This window comes from Nyctereutes procyonoides, unplaced genomic scaffold (assembly GCF_905146905.1).
Source record: "Nyctereutes procyonoides isolate TBG_1078 unplaced genomic scaffold, NYPRO_anot_genome, whole genome shotgun sequence".
Lineage (NCBI taxonomy): Eukaryota > Metazoa > Chordata > Mammalia > Carnivora > Canidae > Nyctereutes > Nyctereutes procyonoides.
The window spans coordinates 37,078,275-37,092,220 of record NW_026575146.1 but is presented as its reverse complement, the minus strand read 5'-3'; positions in this window follow the sequence as shown (position 1 = coordinate 37,092,220).

The following is a 13,946-nucleotide window of genomic DNA, read 5'->3' as shown; positions in this document are numbered from 1 at the left end:
TGGCATCAGCCTTTGTGTGCAGATGAAGCTGTCTGGGCTGCCTTTGTCCTGGGAGGGACTGGGATTTTGATCACTAATTAGTGGCTGGCAAATCAGGAGTCAGCCTTCGTCCCCTTTCCAGGACCCACGGGTGATTCTTATATGGGAAACAAGGGCAAAAGAAAAAAAATGAAATTTCCTTACTGCCTACAGCCCACTGGCGTGTCCTTGAAACAGGCTGAGTGACCTCTACCCCCCAAGATAAACGTTAGCAATCATCTTCCAAGCATGTGACCCATCTGAAAGTTCTCATGACTAAGTTTTTACTAAACTAATAAGCAACCTTTTCCTAATAACAGCTAGGCCCTGCAGGATCCTGGAAACCTCTTTTCCAAAATACCTCCCCCTGACCCCCTCCCAACTTGAAAGCATCTAATGGGCCACCCCTCATGACCCCGGTGCATCTCTTCCTGCCCACAAGTCCTGTCCTGGTGCTTTAATAAAACCACCTTTTTGCACCAAAGATGTCTGAAGAATTCTTACTTGGCCATGGGCTTCAAACCACATCAATACCACAAGGGTTCCTGCCCCCATTTCCTGCCTGGGAATTAGGGTGATCCCTGCCAGCCCAACCTCCCACCATCTGGATAAGATGGGCAGAGGCTCCCAGACAGCAGTGAACTGAGACTGTGATTCGCATTTGCTCTACCCTGTTTTTTATTTCTGTGAACTCACCTGATGTAATATTTAGGCTGTCCTTTTCTTCCTGGAATACCTACCCTACCCTAGCTTTACTGCCTTTTTAATAGAATTGTTGAATTTTCAATAGACTCATAAAATGAAATTCAAAGGGTACAAAAGAGCATACAGTTTCCCTCCTTCTTACCCAGGGGCAAGCTCTTCCAATCCTCACCATCAGCAGCTTCCTGTGCATCTTTTTCAGAAATAATCCACACCTTTACAAACTGTGCATCATTTCTTTTAACTGTGTTTTTGATGTCTTTTGTATTAACACCTAAAAAAGTATACTTTTATGCTTTGAAAAAAAATCAGCACAGTTTCAAAATGGAGCACTAAGATTCTCAATGTGGAGCTTGTATCCTGCCAGTCTAAGCCTTCTTCTCAGTCAGATGGGGCCACAGCAGGAGCTGTCCACCTCCAGTAGAGACCGACATGCTTTCCCAGTCTCCTGTGGGTCCAGAACAAAAAATACAGGAGGATGCGCAACCTACAAGATGTGGTTAGACTTAAACGAATCAGGATAGGAAGGGCTGCTGGAATCCCAGAACCCCCTGGGATGGTCCATCAGATGAAACCGTAACCAGAGATCCTAACCAAACAAGAGTGGCTTTCTCTTTCTCAAGATGAATTTTTCCATGTTTCTGGTGAGGGGTGTTTTAATATCAGCACTTGTTTACAAAGATGTCCAAATCTCAGGTTTCTTTAGTAACTTTACATCTTTTAAACACTAATTGTTTCCCAGAAGTGAACTGAAGTAACTACCTATAAAATACTACTAGGTGTTGCTCTGGTGACCAGCCAGGCTCCACTCATGTGCATGGCCGCGGGCAAATCACATCCTACGCAGACACTGAGCAGCAGACACTGTGCCTCCGAAGCTCTCCTTTCCTCGGTGGGAGTTCCTGGCTTAGGATTTTTTTCCCTTCCATCCTTTGGTGGAGGCACTGGTCACCAGGAGGAAGAGAAGATGGAAGCAGTGTAGATTAAAGGAAGTAATGTCCAAAGTGGTTTTCACCTCCAACTCATCATCCACTCATCATGCTTCTATGTTTAACTCCCAACTCAGTTCTACCATCAGTCTTCCACTTTGTTTCACAAATCTGAGCATGGTCTTTTTCAGGGGATGCCTGTGTCTCTGACTCACTATAGTGACTTAGTAACCAAGTGTTAATATTTCTTGACTCTACTGCCTTCTTTTCAATTTCCTACCACCATCCTAATGCTTCAGCTACCACTGCAGCTTCAAGTCTTCCACTTCTTAAGTCTTCCAGAGAAATCTGTACATACCTCTGATAGAACTCTTGATTCCAGTGACAGAAACTGATGTAAGCAAAAAGTGAAACCACTGCCAGGAGGCTGGCTTCAGGAGTGGCTTGGTAGAGCGACTCAGTGGCCATCATGGAGACCCAGGGCCTCCAGTGCACCGCTAGGCTCTATTCTTCAAAAGTTGGCTTCCTCCTCAGGCTACACACAGTGGCAAAATGGCAGCAGAAGCTCCAGCTCACATGCTTCCAGCACCATGTTCTCTAGGAAAGAGCCAGGCCCGAGTTATGTGTTACACACACACACACACACACACTGCCCCCTCTGAACCTCACCTACTGAAAGTCATGGAGGGTTGGAACGGAGCCAGCCGGTGGGAGTAGTGTGAGTGGCCAGTGAGCAACCAAAACACATCAGAAGCCCACCCTGCATCCCACCCTGCTATTCCTCTGCAAAGAATTCTCAACAGCTCCCTAAGTCCAACAATCAAAATCTTGTCAACATGATTTGACTTCAGGTGATACACAATCGTAATCACTGTGGAGCTTTTTCATTCTGTTTGCACTGATATTTGCACCAGTCATCTTGAGTAAGAGTTCAAACTATTAAAAAAAGATTGTAAGTAATCTCTCCACCCAGCAGGAGGCTCGAACTTCCAACCCGAGATGGAGAGTCATTATGCTTTACCAATTGAGCCAGCTGGCGCCACCAGAGTTGAATTTTAAAACTGACCATTTGGATTTGTCACCACTTGCAAGGGAAGGTGAGCAGCCTGTGCCCCTGGGAGCCCCGGAGCGGAATGGGGGTGGGGGGACAGACCCCGCCCCTTAGTTTAAGGGCCTAGAAGCTGGTGTAGTGAGTCGGTGGAGCAGATGGTGGCCTGAGGCCAGCAGGGGCGCGCAGTGTCTGCAGCAAGGGGAGCCGAGCCTGCGAGCCCCAGAAGGGACCCTGGGGACTTGATACTCCCCGCAATGCCCGCCGTCCCCGGGGCCTCGGACGCTCCCCTGGGCTCCCTGCGGAGGGGATGAGGCAGGCCCCAGGAGTGGGGGAAGCAACCCCCAAACTGGGAACAGCGGCCACTGCTGGGGTGATGCTGCCTGGACCCAGCAAGCGCCCGGGCCGTCGGCGCCCCCTGTCGGCAGAGCCCAGTAGGGCGGCCGCCCCGGAGCGTGGACGGAGCCAGAGTCCCGGGGTGATGGGGTGACAGGGTGACGGAGCGCGCAGGTGCATGGGGAGCTGCAGAGCTGCGAAGGAAGGGGAAGAGGGCGAGGCCTGGGGTCAGGATGGGAGAAGGGGGCGGCGGGAACAGGGCCAGTTCTCCCACCGCCGCCGCCTCCCGGTTGTGGGGGGGGGCAGAAGATCAAGCACCTTCCAGAGAGCCCTTCTCTTTCCACTTCACACCCTGGACTTAGTGACGCACCAGAGACATCCCCAACACGCCACACACCCCATACACACCCCATACACACAGCACACACCAGGCACACCTCATACATACCCCATACACACACAGAGCCCACACCATGCACACCCCATGCACACCCCTTACATAGCCCATACGCACACAGAGCACACACCATGCACACCCTATGCATACCCCATACACATACAAAGCAGACCCCATGCACACCCCATACATACCCCATAAGCACACAGAGCATGCCCCATACACACACACAGCCATGCACACACCATGCACACACACAGCCCCCATGCACACCACACACACGCACACATGAGATTCTTCAGCTCAGGTGCAGTTCCCCAAGCAGTCCTAGGACAGGACTGGGTCTGCAGGTGACACATTAAAGTGCATCAGGGAGGTGGGTGAAGAAGGGAGGGAGGCCTGAAGGGAGGAGGAGGACCACAAACCGCAGAATTTCAGGCTACATCCCCTGGAGGGTGATGGCTGAGGGCCCTGGCCCGCAGCCCATCCTCCTTCTCTCCCCCCTGCTGGCTCCATGCTACTTGTAATGCCGTGGACATCCCAGCTGTGTCCCTATTAACTCCACAGTGCCACGGAATACCTGCCCCCTGGCCACCCTTTGAGCTTAGGAGGCCGTGCACCAGATGCACACTCCAGAAGGACACCAACCTCAGCTTCCCTTCCCAATTTATATGCTTTTTAATTTTTTATTTATTTTATGATAGTCACACAGAGAGAGAGAAAGAGGTAGAGACATAGGCAGAGGGAGAAGCAGGCTCCATGCACCGGGAGCCTGACGTGGGATTCGATCCAGGCTCTCCAGAATCGCGCCCTGGGCCAAAGGCAGGCGCCAAACCGCTGCGCCACCCAGGGATCCCATATATGCTTTTTAAAAAGATTTATGCTTTATCTCTTTAAGATGTCCACAGGACATTATTGTTGCTGTTTTATAAGAGAAACCCATTTGTACCTTATGCCCACATTCTTACTTTCTTGTCCATCAATCCTTACTGCTTCTCAAATTGCTGATTAGGGGACTTTTCCCTACTAAATGAAGTGCAGCCCAGAATTTCCTTTAGCTAGTAGTTTTGGAGAAAAGTTTACCTTTTTCTGAAAAGCATTGATTTCAGCATTTTATTAACTCTTTAATAAACTAAAGGATTTTCAAACAGCTTTTGTATTATCTGGTAAGGGTGGTAAAGAACTGAGAAGTTGACAATTATCCAATAAATGGAGAAGAGGAGGCAAGGCTAATCAACCAGATTTTTGTGGGTGCTTCTTAATGCAAAGACATCAAAAAGAAACACAGCTTTGAGAAAGATGTATCCACCAAAGAGAAAATGACTGGTCATCATCAGTTTGATTTTATTTTCTTTTTTAAAAAAATATTTATTTAAATTCAATTTGCCAACATTGTGACACCCAGTGCTCATCCCATCAAGTGCCCTCCTTAGTGCCCATCACCCAGTCCTCCCATCCACCCACCCACCTCCCCTTCCACTACCCTTTGTTCGTTTCCCAGAGTTAGAAGTCTCTCATGGTTTGTCTCCCTCTCTAATTTTTCCCACTCAATTCCCCGCCTGTCCCCATAATCCATTTCATTATTTCTTATATTCCCCATATAAGTGAGACCATATGATGATTGTCTTTCTCTGATTGACTTACTTCACTCAGCATAATACCCTCCAGTTCCATCCACATCAAAGTAAATGGTGGGTCTTCGTCCTCTCTGATGACTGAGGAATATCCCGTTGTATATATAAATCACATCTTCTTTATCCATTCATCTGCCGAAGGACATTGAGGCTCCTTCCACTGTTTGGCTATTGTGGACATTGTTGCTATAAACATCAGGGTGCAGGTGTTCCGGCGTTTCACTACATCAGTATCTTTGGGGTAAATCTCCAGTAGTGCAATCTCTGGGTCGTAGGGTAGCTCTATTTTTGACTCTTTGAGGAACCTCCACATAGTTCTCCAGAGTGGCTGCACCAGTTTGCATTCCCACCAACAGTGCAAGAGGGTTCCCCTTTCTCCACATCCTCTACAACACTTGTTTCCTGTCTTGTTAATGTTCCCCATTCTCACTGGTGTGAGGTGGTATCTCATGATGGTTTTGATTTGTATTTCCCTGATGGCAAGTGATCTGGAGCATTTTCTCATGTGCTGTTGGCCATGTGTAGGTCTTCTTTGGTGAAATTTCTGTTCATGTCTTCTCCCCATTTCATAAATGGATTTTTTGTTTCTTGGTTGTTGAGTTTGATAAGTTGTTTATAGATCTTGGATACCAGCTCTTTATCTGATAGGTCATTTGCAAATATCTTCTCCCATTCTGTAGGTTGTCTTTTAGTTTTGTTGACTGTTTCTTCTACTGTGAAAAAGCTTTTTATCCTGATTAAGTCCCAATAGTTCATTTTTGCTTTTGTTTCCCTTGCCTTCATAGATGTATTATGTAAGAAGTTGCTGTGGCCAAGTTCAAAAAGGGTGTTGCCTGTGTTTTCCTCTAGGATTTTGATGGAATCTTGTCTCACATTTAGATCTTTCATCCATTTTGAGTTTATCTTTGTGTAATGGTGTAAGAGAATGGTCTAGTTTCATTCTTCTGCATGTGGCTGTCCAATTTTCCCAGCACCATTTATTGAAAAGACTGTCCTTTTTCCAGTGGATAGTCTTTCCTGCTTTGTCGAAGATTAGTTGACCATAGAGTTGACGGCCCATTTCTGGGTTCTCTATTCTGTTCCATTGATCTATGGGTCTGTTTTTTTGCCAGGACCACACTGCCTTAATGATCACAGCTTTGTAGTACAGATTGAAATCCGGAATTGTGATGCCCCCAGCTTTTTCAATATTCCCCTGGCTATTCGGGGTCTTTTCTGATTCCACACAAATCTTAAGATTATCTGTTCCAACTCTGTGAAGAAAATCCATGGTATTTTGATAGGGATTGCATTGAATGTGTACATTCATATACAGTGGGAATATTTTTCCATCTCTTTGTGTCTTCCTCAATTTCTTTCAGGAGTGTTCTGTAGTTTTTAGGGTGTAGATCTTTACCTCTTTGGTTAGGTTTATTCCTAGGTATCTTATGGTTTTGGGTGCAGTTGTAAAAGGGATTGACTCCTTTCTTCAGTCTCATTGTTAGGGTAGAGAAATGCCACTGATTTCTGTGCCTTGATTTTGTATCCTGCCACGTTGCCAAAGTGCTGTATGAGTTCTAGCAATCTTGGTGGAGTTTTTGGGTTTTCTATGTGCAATATAATGTCATCTGCAAAGAGGGAGAGTTGGACTTCTTTTGCCAATTTGAATGCCTTTTATTGATTTTCTTTTCTCTGGTGCTTACCTCTTTCTGAGGAACACTGGATACTGTTTCTGTTCTCAGGTGGCCAAAGGCATTTGGACCACCTGAGCCTTGTCAAAGGAATTATTTATACTTGCTGGCTCCATTTTATCAATTCCAACTCACTCTTAATTCACCCTGGTCTGGCTTCCACCCGCATTCTTCTGCCTAAATATCTCTCACTCAAGTCACTGAGGGCCTCCGTGCCAATCCAGGTCCTGTGGAAGCTGACTCTGAGATGAAGTGAGAGGCACGAGGGCCTTAGTAGAGGTAACAACTGAAGGAGAAGGAGAAGACAGGGAGGCCTCCCCGACTGTGATACCGACCTGCCACCTGTGCAGGAGAGGGAGTGGGACAGGGTAGGGGGAGCACATGGAGTAGCCCAGGTGGGGCTGCAGTGCGGAGTTTACCCACATCAGCCTGGTGGGCTTGTGAGTCCTCACACCACCACTCTGCTCATTCATTGCCTGAGGGCTGCCTGGAGGATGGGGCCTTGCTCAGGATCCAGGGCCAATCCTGGAGGCACCTGTAGCTGGAGGCTGTCTGATGTGCTCCTCAGGGCAGGTTCTTTCCTGAAAGGGGGCACTAAGTGCTGAGCCTCCATGCCACCATGCCACACGACTTCTCTGAAGCGTCAGGACAGTTGACCTGTCTCTTCTTCTGAGACACTATCTTGCCTTGGTGTCTGGAATTTTCTTGATTTGCCTCAAATGTGCTGGCTGCTGCTTCTGAGAATTCTTTGGAGGTTCCTCTTCATCCACATGGCCTCTCGACATCACTGTTGTCCAAGCCTTATTCCTAGGCCTCTACCCTGCTTCTCACCCAGGCGATCCCACTATGCCTGTGACTACAGTTATAATCTGCATCTAGAAGCAAGTCGTACATAAGCAGCCATCAGTCAGTGGCAGCTTGGTCTAGTTTTGCACACAAACCTGAGTGTGGGTCTTCCTTTGTCTCTGTGGCCGTCGGCTTCCTAAGCACAGTGCCTCAGTGGTCAGTTTTGTCATCTGGGCTAGTAACTCTCACTCTCAGAATTGACCTACATAATGTACTTGAAGGTGCTCTGTAATCTGCAAGACTTACACAAAAGCTTGGTATTATTCTGACGCTTGCCAGATGGTTACTCCTGAAGTAATGCTGATAATCTATTTTCAAGATTCCCCATTTTCTAAGAAAAACATCCCAACCCCTATCTTTGCATTAAAAACTCAGCCCAGGGACGCCTGGGTGGCTCAGTGGTTTAGCGCCTGTCTTTGGCCCAGGGCATAATACTGGAGTCCTGGGGTCGAGTCTCGTGTCGGGTTCCCTGCGTGGAGCCTGCTTCTCCCTCTGCCTTTCTCTCTGTGTGTCTTTCATGAATAAATAAAAAATCTTAAAAAAAAAAAAAAAAACTCAGCCCAGCATAGTTTTTCTCTATTCTCCTTCATTTGTGCTCTGTTCTGGATCAGCGTTTCCTAAAGCCGTGTTCCTTGGAACAATAGAGTCCCTTGAGATAAAAGTTGATACTCCATGAAAAAAATCAAGTTTGGGAAATATTGCCCTCCTAAAGATTAAAATACATTCTTTCCTGGTAAAGGTGCCAAGAAGTATAACCTTTTTTAACCAGCTGTCCCAAATGACTTAGCCACTGGCTCTTTCCTTTCTCATGCCACGCTGTAAGAATCTTGTAGGCCACTAGTGTTCACCCCAAGGATGGGAATCCCTGGCCTAGGCATGGGGGAGAAACTTACTATTTCATCCAAGTTCTTGATCCTCCAGTATGGGGAGTCTGATTCACATCCTGGGCATTCCCTCTTTTCCTTCTATTCTGTGAGCCACTTAGAATAGTTCTAGTAAACCTACCTTTCTGAGTCAAGTTGTTCAGGGTAAGTCGTGTTGCTCCCAGCTGCAAGACTGGCTGAAACACTAATGGGCAAAAAGCCCAGGGAGGGGTCATAGTCCCAAACTGGAAATTCCCCAAACAGGCCTTAATATTTGAATGGGTAAATAAATTGTGGAGCATCCACACACAGACATACTGTCTGCAGCAAGAACCAACTATCTTCAACCGTATGCAAGGAAAAGGCGTGAAATTCATAAATATAATTAGAAAAAAAAACTAGACACAATACAAATCTGTATATGTGAAGATAAAAAAACAGACAAAACTAACCTGGGCCATCAGACATCAGGACAGTGGTTACTGTAGGAAATGGAGGGAACATGAAAGGCCTCTACCAGCTGGTAATGTTCTCTTTGATCTGAGGGCTGTTTGCCCGAGTGTATTCGGTTTGTGAACATTTATGACTGTACCTTATGCAATTCTCTGAATACACATTATACTTCAGTAAAACTTTGGGAGATGTGGTGTCAGAAAAGGTCATTCCCCACTGGGCGCTTCCTTGGCAAAACCACCCGAAGGAAACATGGCCATTTCAGGACCAGCAGAAATAGAACCATGCCCTGGCTGTCAGCTCACTCCCAGCGTGTGTGGTTCTCACACTGTGTAAGCTTCTACATTGCTATGCATGTCAAAAGGGTCTTCTGTATTGATCATGGGTTTTGTTTTGGTTTTGTTTTGGGTTTTTTAGTCTATATTTCATGATACTGTGACGTTCTTAAGAACGTGGGAACAGAACAAGGAACTGCCCCTCCTGGAGTTTGCTATTTCCTACAGAGAGCAAGAACTTATCTGCAGGTCTTTCACATGCAAACTAGCACATCCACAGCCAATACTCCAAGCCACCTCCTCTCTCTGGCTTTCACATTCAGAGAGGCAATATTCTCCTACTGGAAGCACATAGTACTAGACAATGAGGGACCAGCCCCATAGCTCAGAGGCTGCAGAAACTATTCATACTAGCCAATCCTAAACCTGATCAGCTGTTTACCCTGCTGCTGGCTCCTTGCCGTGAAAACCACAATAAAGGCTCGTGTCCATGCCTTCTCATCCCCCCTTCTGCCTGTTGGACACGGCTGCTCCCCATGTGGCCATGCCTGCTGTGCCATGCCTCCTCCTCCTATGGATCTGCGAGTGTAGACGTCTTCCTCCATGACAGTCATTTCTGCATGTCTTACTGACCTGATAAACCCTGGGCATATATTAAAGTACATTCACTCATTCTACAATGTATGTGTACTGTATTTCAGGTACTGTGCATGTGCCAGGGATAGAGCTGTGACCATGCAAATAAGGTCCCTGCTCTCATGGACCTCATGTCTAGGAGGACAGACATAATACTAGCAAAGAAATAAATATTCCCAAATAGTTAAGTGGTATGAATGAAAGAGGTGGTGATGGGTGGTGATGGTGAAAGAGGCCGGGATGAGTCATTTTTATGTTGCTTTGTTCTATTTGTTTTGTTTGTCTGTATTTTTTTAGCAAGACTGGTCAGGGAAGGTCTCCCTAACAAGATGACAGGTCAAGGCCTGGATTGTTGCTTGTACACCCGGAGATCTGTGCTGGGTGTCTGGAGGCATACAAAATAACCAGAATGATGTATCTCTTGCCAACGCTCATCCAGAACAAACTCTCTCCCTTTCTCAACAAGTGAAGCACGGTTTGAATCCAAGAGAAAATAATTTCCTGGCATCAGCAAAATCCACAGTCTGCTCCAATCAAGTTGCCTTCTAAATGCTAGAAAGCGAAGGTGTCCAAATGCCAGGACCCAGGGGATGGGTTGGCTGCATGCCAAAACCCTTAAGGCAGCAACCAGCTTGCATATATATATGTGTATAATTGTTTGTAAATACCAAGTAAGTGTGCAGATTCTTGAGCCCTCTCTGCTCCCCATTCTTGGGGTCCCACTGCCTAGTTCAGCTTTGCAGTAACACAAGCCTTTCCTGGTCACTGCGGACCTGACCCACTGCCTGCTGCCCCGAGACCTGGTCTGGGAGCCCTTCATCTGAGCCTGCTCCGAGAGGGGCAGGTTGGTCATCATCCGCATTAATGACACACAGACATTCCACCATTTATTTTTATTAGATCCAGCTTACTGTGGACAAGATTAGAGTCAAATAAGAGTGGTTAGAAAAAGTAAGTCACAGACCCCCAGCTCATCGGCAGCACATTGTGGGTCACTGGGCCGGCATGGGTCTGTCTGGGAGGCCTGCCCCGCACCCTGTGTATGCCTGGGAGGGGTTACAGCTTGCACACATCCCCTTTCCTTGGAGCTCCCAGGCTGGGCCCAGGGATCCCGCACTGGGAACCTTCTACACACCTCGAGCCCCGAGGCCAGCGCTCCACGCAACTTCTTTCATTAAGGAAGGACCAGGAACCTCAGACCTGAAAAGTCACTCCCATGTCTCCCCCCAGATCCTCCCGGAGAGAGCAGATCCATCTCATTTGGTGCAACCTAAGCGGAGCTGAGCAGGTCCTGCTCTGCTGAAACAGAAGTGCCCTGGAGTGTCTGGCTCAGGCTCTCTCCTCTCAGGGAAGCCGCCAGCCACAGGCCCTCAGAGAACGATTCTGACTCTTGCTGGACCAGCTTGTTTATCTTTGCCTCTGAGATTCTGAGAGTTTGTGTCTCCCATAGATCTCCCTGATGGGTCTGTTTGGGTATTTATACAAATGCTGCCCTTCAGCTTTGATAGTTGTCCCGTGGGAGCCCTTTTATCTGTCAGTAACATCATGCTCGAGGGCAATGAAAACCCAAAAAGATGCCTTGCAGCACTTAAAACTAGCAGAGATCTCACAGAGAGCTCTCTGGCAGAGCCAGAGAAAGCTTCTGTGTGGCCAAGAGACAATCCTGGCCATCTCCAAGAGCCTTTGTGCTCCTCAGATTCCATCAGACACCTGATGGCCTGTGAAAAAGTCCATTCCCCTGTATGTAGGTCAAATCCCAAATTCTCAAGGCTCCCAGCTGGCTTAAAAATGTCAACAAAGAATCTTTCTACTTATCAAGCACTTTATTTCCCCATTTAAGCAGGAAGTCTGCAGAGACCATGGCCCAAGCTCCTGTTTAATCTAAGAACCAGGACTCGAGGGTTGCATGTTGGCAGTTTAGTAACCTGTATGCATAGACACCTCTGTGGACAAATCAAAGCTTCTGTGGAAAGTGCCTAAATCCTATAAAAGTAATTTATTTGCTTACTCACCAAATTATAATATTCATTTTGTTTGTGTAAACCCATCAGTCACCAGTCATTAATATGAACCACAAGAAACTGTTTCAAGTAGGATTTCATTCCTGACATAGTTTCCAGTTTGAATCTGACATATTATACCTGGGAGGATTGCAGGAAACCATAAATAATTCCTAATTCCCACACTGGATCTATGTAGAATAAAGATTTTTTGCTGTTTGAAGAACACCAGCACTACCAAGAGGTCTGGGAACAAGGCCCCCCGGGCAGGAAGGCTGGCCTCAGAATCACCACACACCTCCTTGGAGCCATCTGAAGGACTGCTGCCCTTTCTGTCTGCAGGTGCCGTGCTGGCATATTACAAAGACTTAATTCTGAGTTGGGCACACGGTTCAAATCCAGTCCTCCTGGGCGGGACCTGAGCCAGGACCAGCAGGCAGCATGTGGTTTCTCCCCCACGATGGGGCAGGGGGCCAAGGCCACTGTGGGACCCGCCCTGGGAGAAGCCGAGGACAGGTGGCTGTCCCTCAGCCCAGCTGCTCAGGGTCATGGTGACCAGCTCGGCCCAGTCCACTACCCTTGAGTCAGGAAGTACATCAGAAGCCTGACCTAAAGCCTCCCTCTGTTCTTCCAAGTTGAAAAGAAAGACAGAACCTTCGGAGTGCTTCACAGGGGTTCACACCCACAGGCCCTGCTGTCTGCTGCCACCACTTGCCAGCTGTAAATGATCCCTGGATTGCTTGGGCCCCAGAAACAGCCAGCAGAGGCCAGAGGGCCTTCCAGGCACCACTAGGGAGTTCCAAGTGGCCTGTATGCTAAAGCTTCCCTCCTCTGGCCATTTAAAATGCCTGACCTCTTACTTTACAGCTTCTTACAATGACAATCAATGCCAATGTAGGTGATCATGCAGCATGGGCACAGTGTGGCCGAGCCCTTCAGAGGAGGCTTCTGTGGCCTCTGACACACCAGCAAGAGTTAAATGGGTAGGACATGGGGCAGAGGCATTGTGATCAAGGACAGCCGGTGCCTTGGCTGGAGGTGCAGAGGCCCTGGGGGCGCTGGGAGGGCTGGCAGCCCCCACGGGGGGGGGGGGGGAGGAGCTCTGAGGCTCTGTGTGCCCAGGAAGGGGTTTGCGGTTTCCCTGGAGTGAGTAGAAAACAACTGAGAATCTTTGCCCAACACACACAGACGCACAGTTAGACCTGCTCTTTATAAAGATCACTGTGGCCAAGGTTGAGAACGGTCGGGAGCAGGGTCAGAGTGCAGGCAGGCAAACCATTAAGGAGTGGAGGTGAACCTGCCCCAGGGCAGTGGTGTCTTGGAAGCACCTGTGGTGTTTTGGTTCTAATTCTTGAATAGATACTTTTGTAAAATGAATTATCAGAAAAATGTAATTTTTAAAAAAGGGTGCCTGGGTGGCTCAGGTGATTAAGCATCTGCCTTCAGCTCAGGTCATGATCCCAGCATCCTGGGATGGAGCCCCACATTGGGCTCCCTGCTCAGCAGGGATCCTTCTTCTCCCTCTGCCTCTCCCCTTGCTTATGCTCTCTGTCAAATAAATAAACAAAATCTTTTTTTTTTTTTAATTTTTATTTACTTAGGATAGTCACAGAGAGAGAGAGGGAGGCAGAGACACAGGCAGAGGGAGAAGCAGGCTCCATGCACCGGGAGCCCGATGTGGGATTCGATCCCGGGTCTCCAGGACCGCGCCCTGGGCCAAAGGCAGGCGCCAAACCGCTGCGCCACCCAGGGATCCCCTAAATAAACAAAATCTTAAAAAAAAAAAATGAGGAGCACCTGGGTAGCTCAGTCTGTTAAACGCCCAACTCTTTATTTCAGCTCAGGTCATGATCTCAGGTAGTGAGACAGAGCCCTGCATTGGGCCCCACACTCAGCAGGGAGTCTGCCTGAGATTATCCCTCTCCCTCTACTCCTCCTCCCATTCGTTCATGTGGGCACGTGCACACATGCACTCTCTCTCAAATAAACAAATCTTTTTTAAAAAAGTAAATAAAGAATAAAAATAAAAAGACAAACAAAATGTAAGCCCTAATCGTTTATCAAAAAATTTTAATTGAGATAAAATATACATAACAAAATTTACCATCTTAAGCATTTTTAAATCTACAGTTCAGTAGT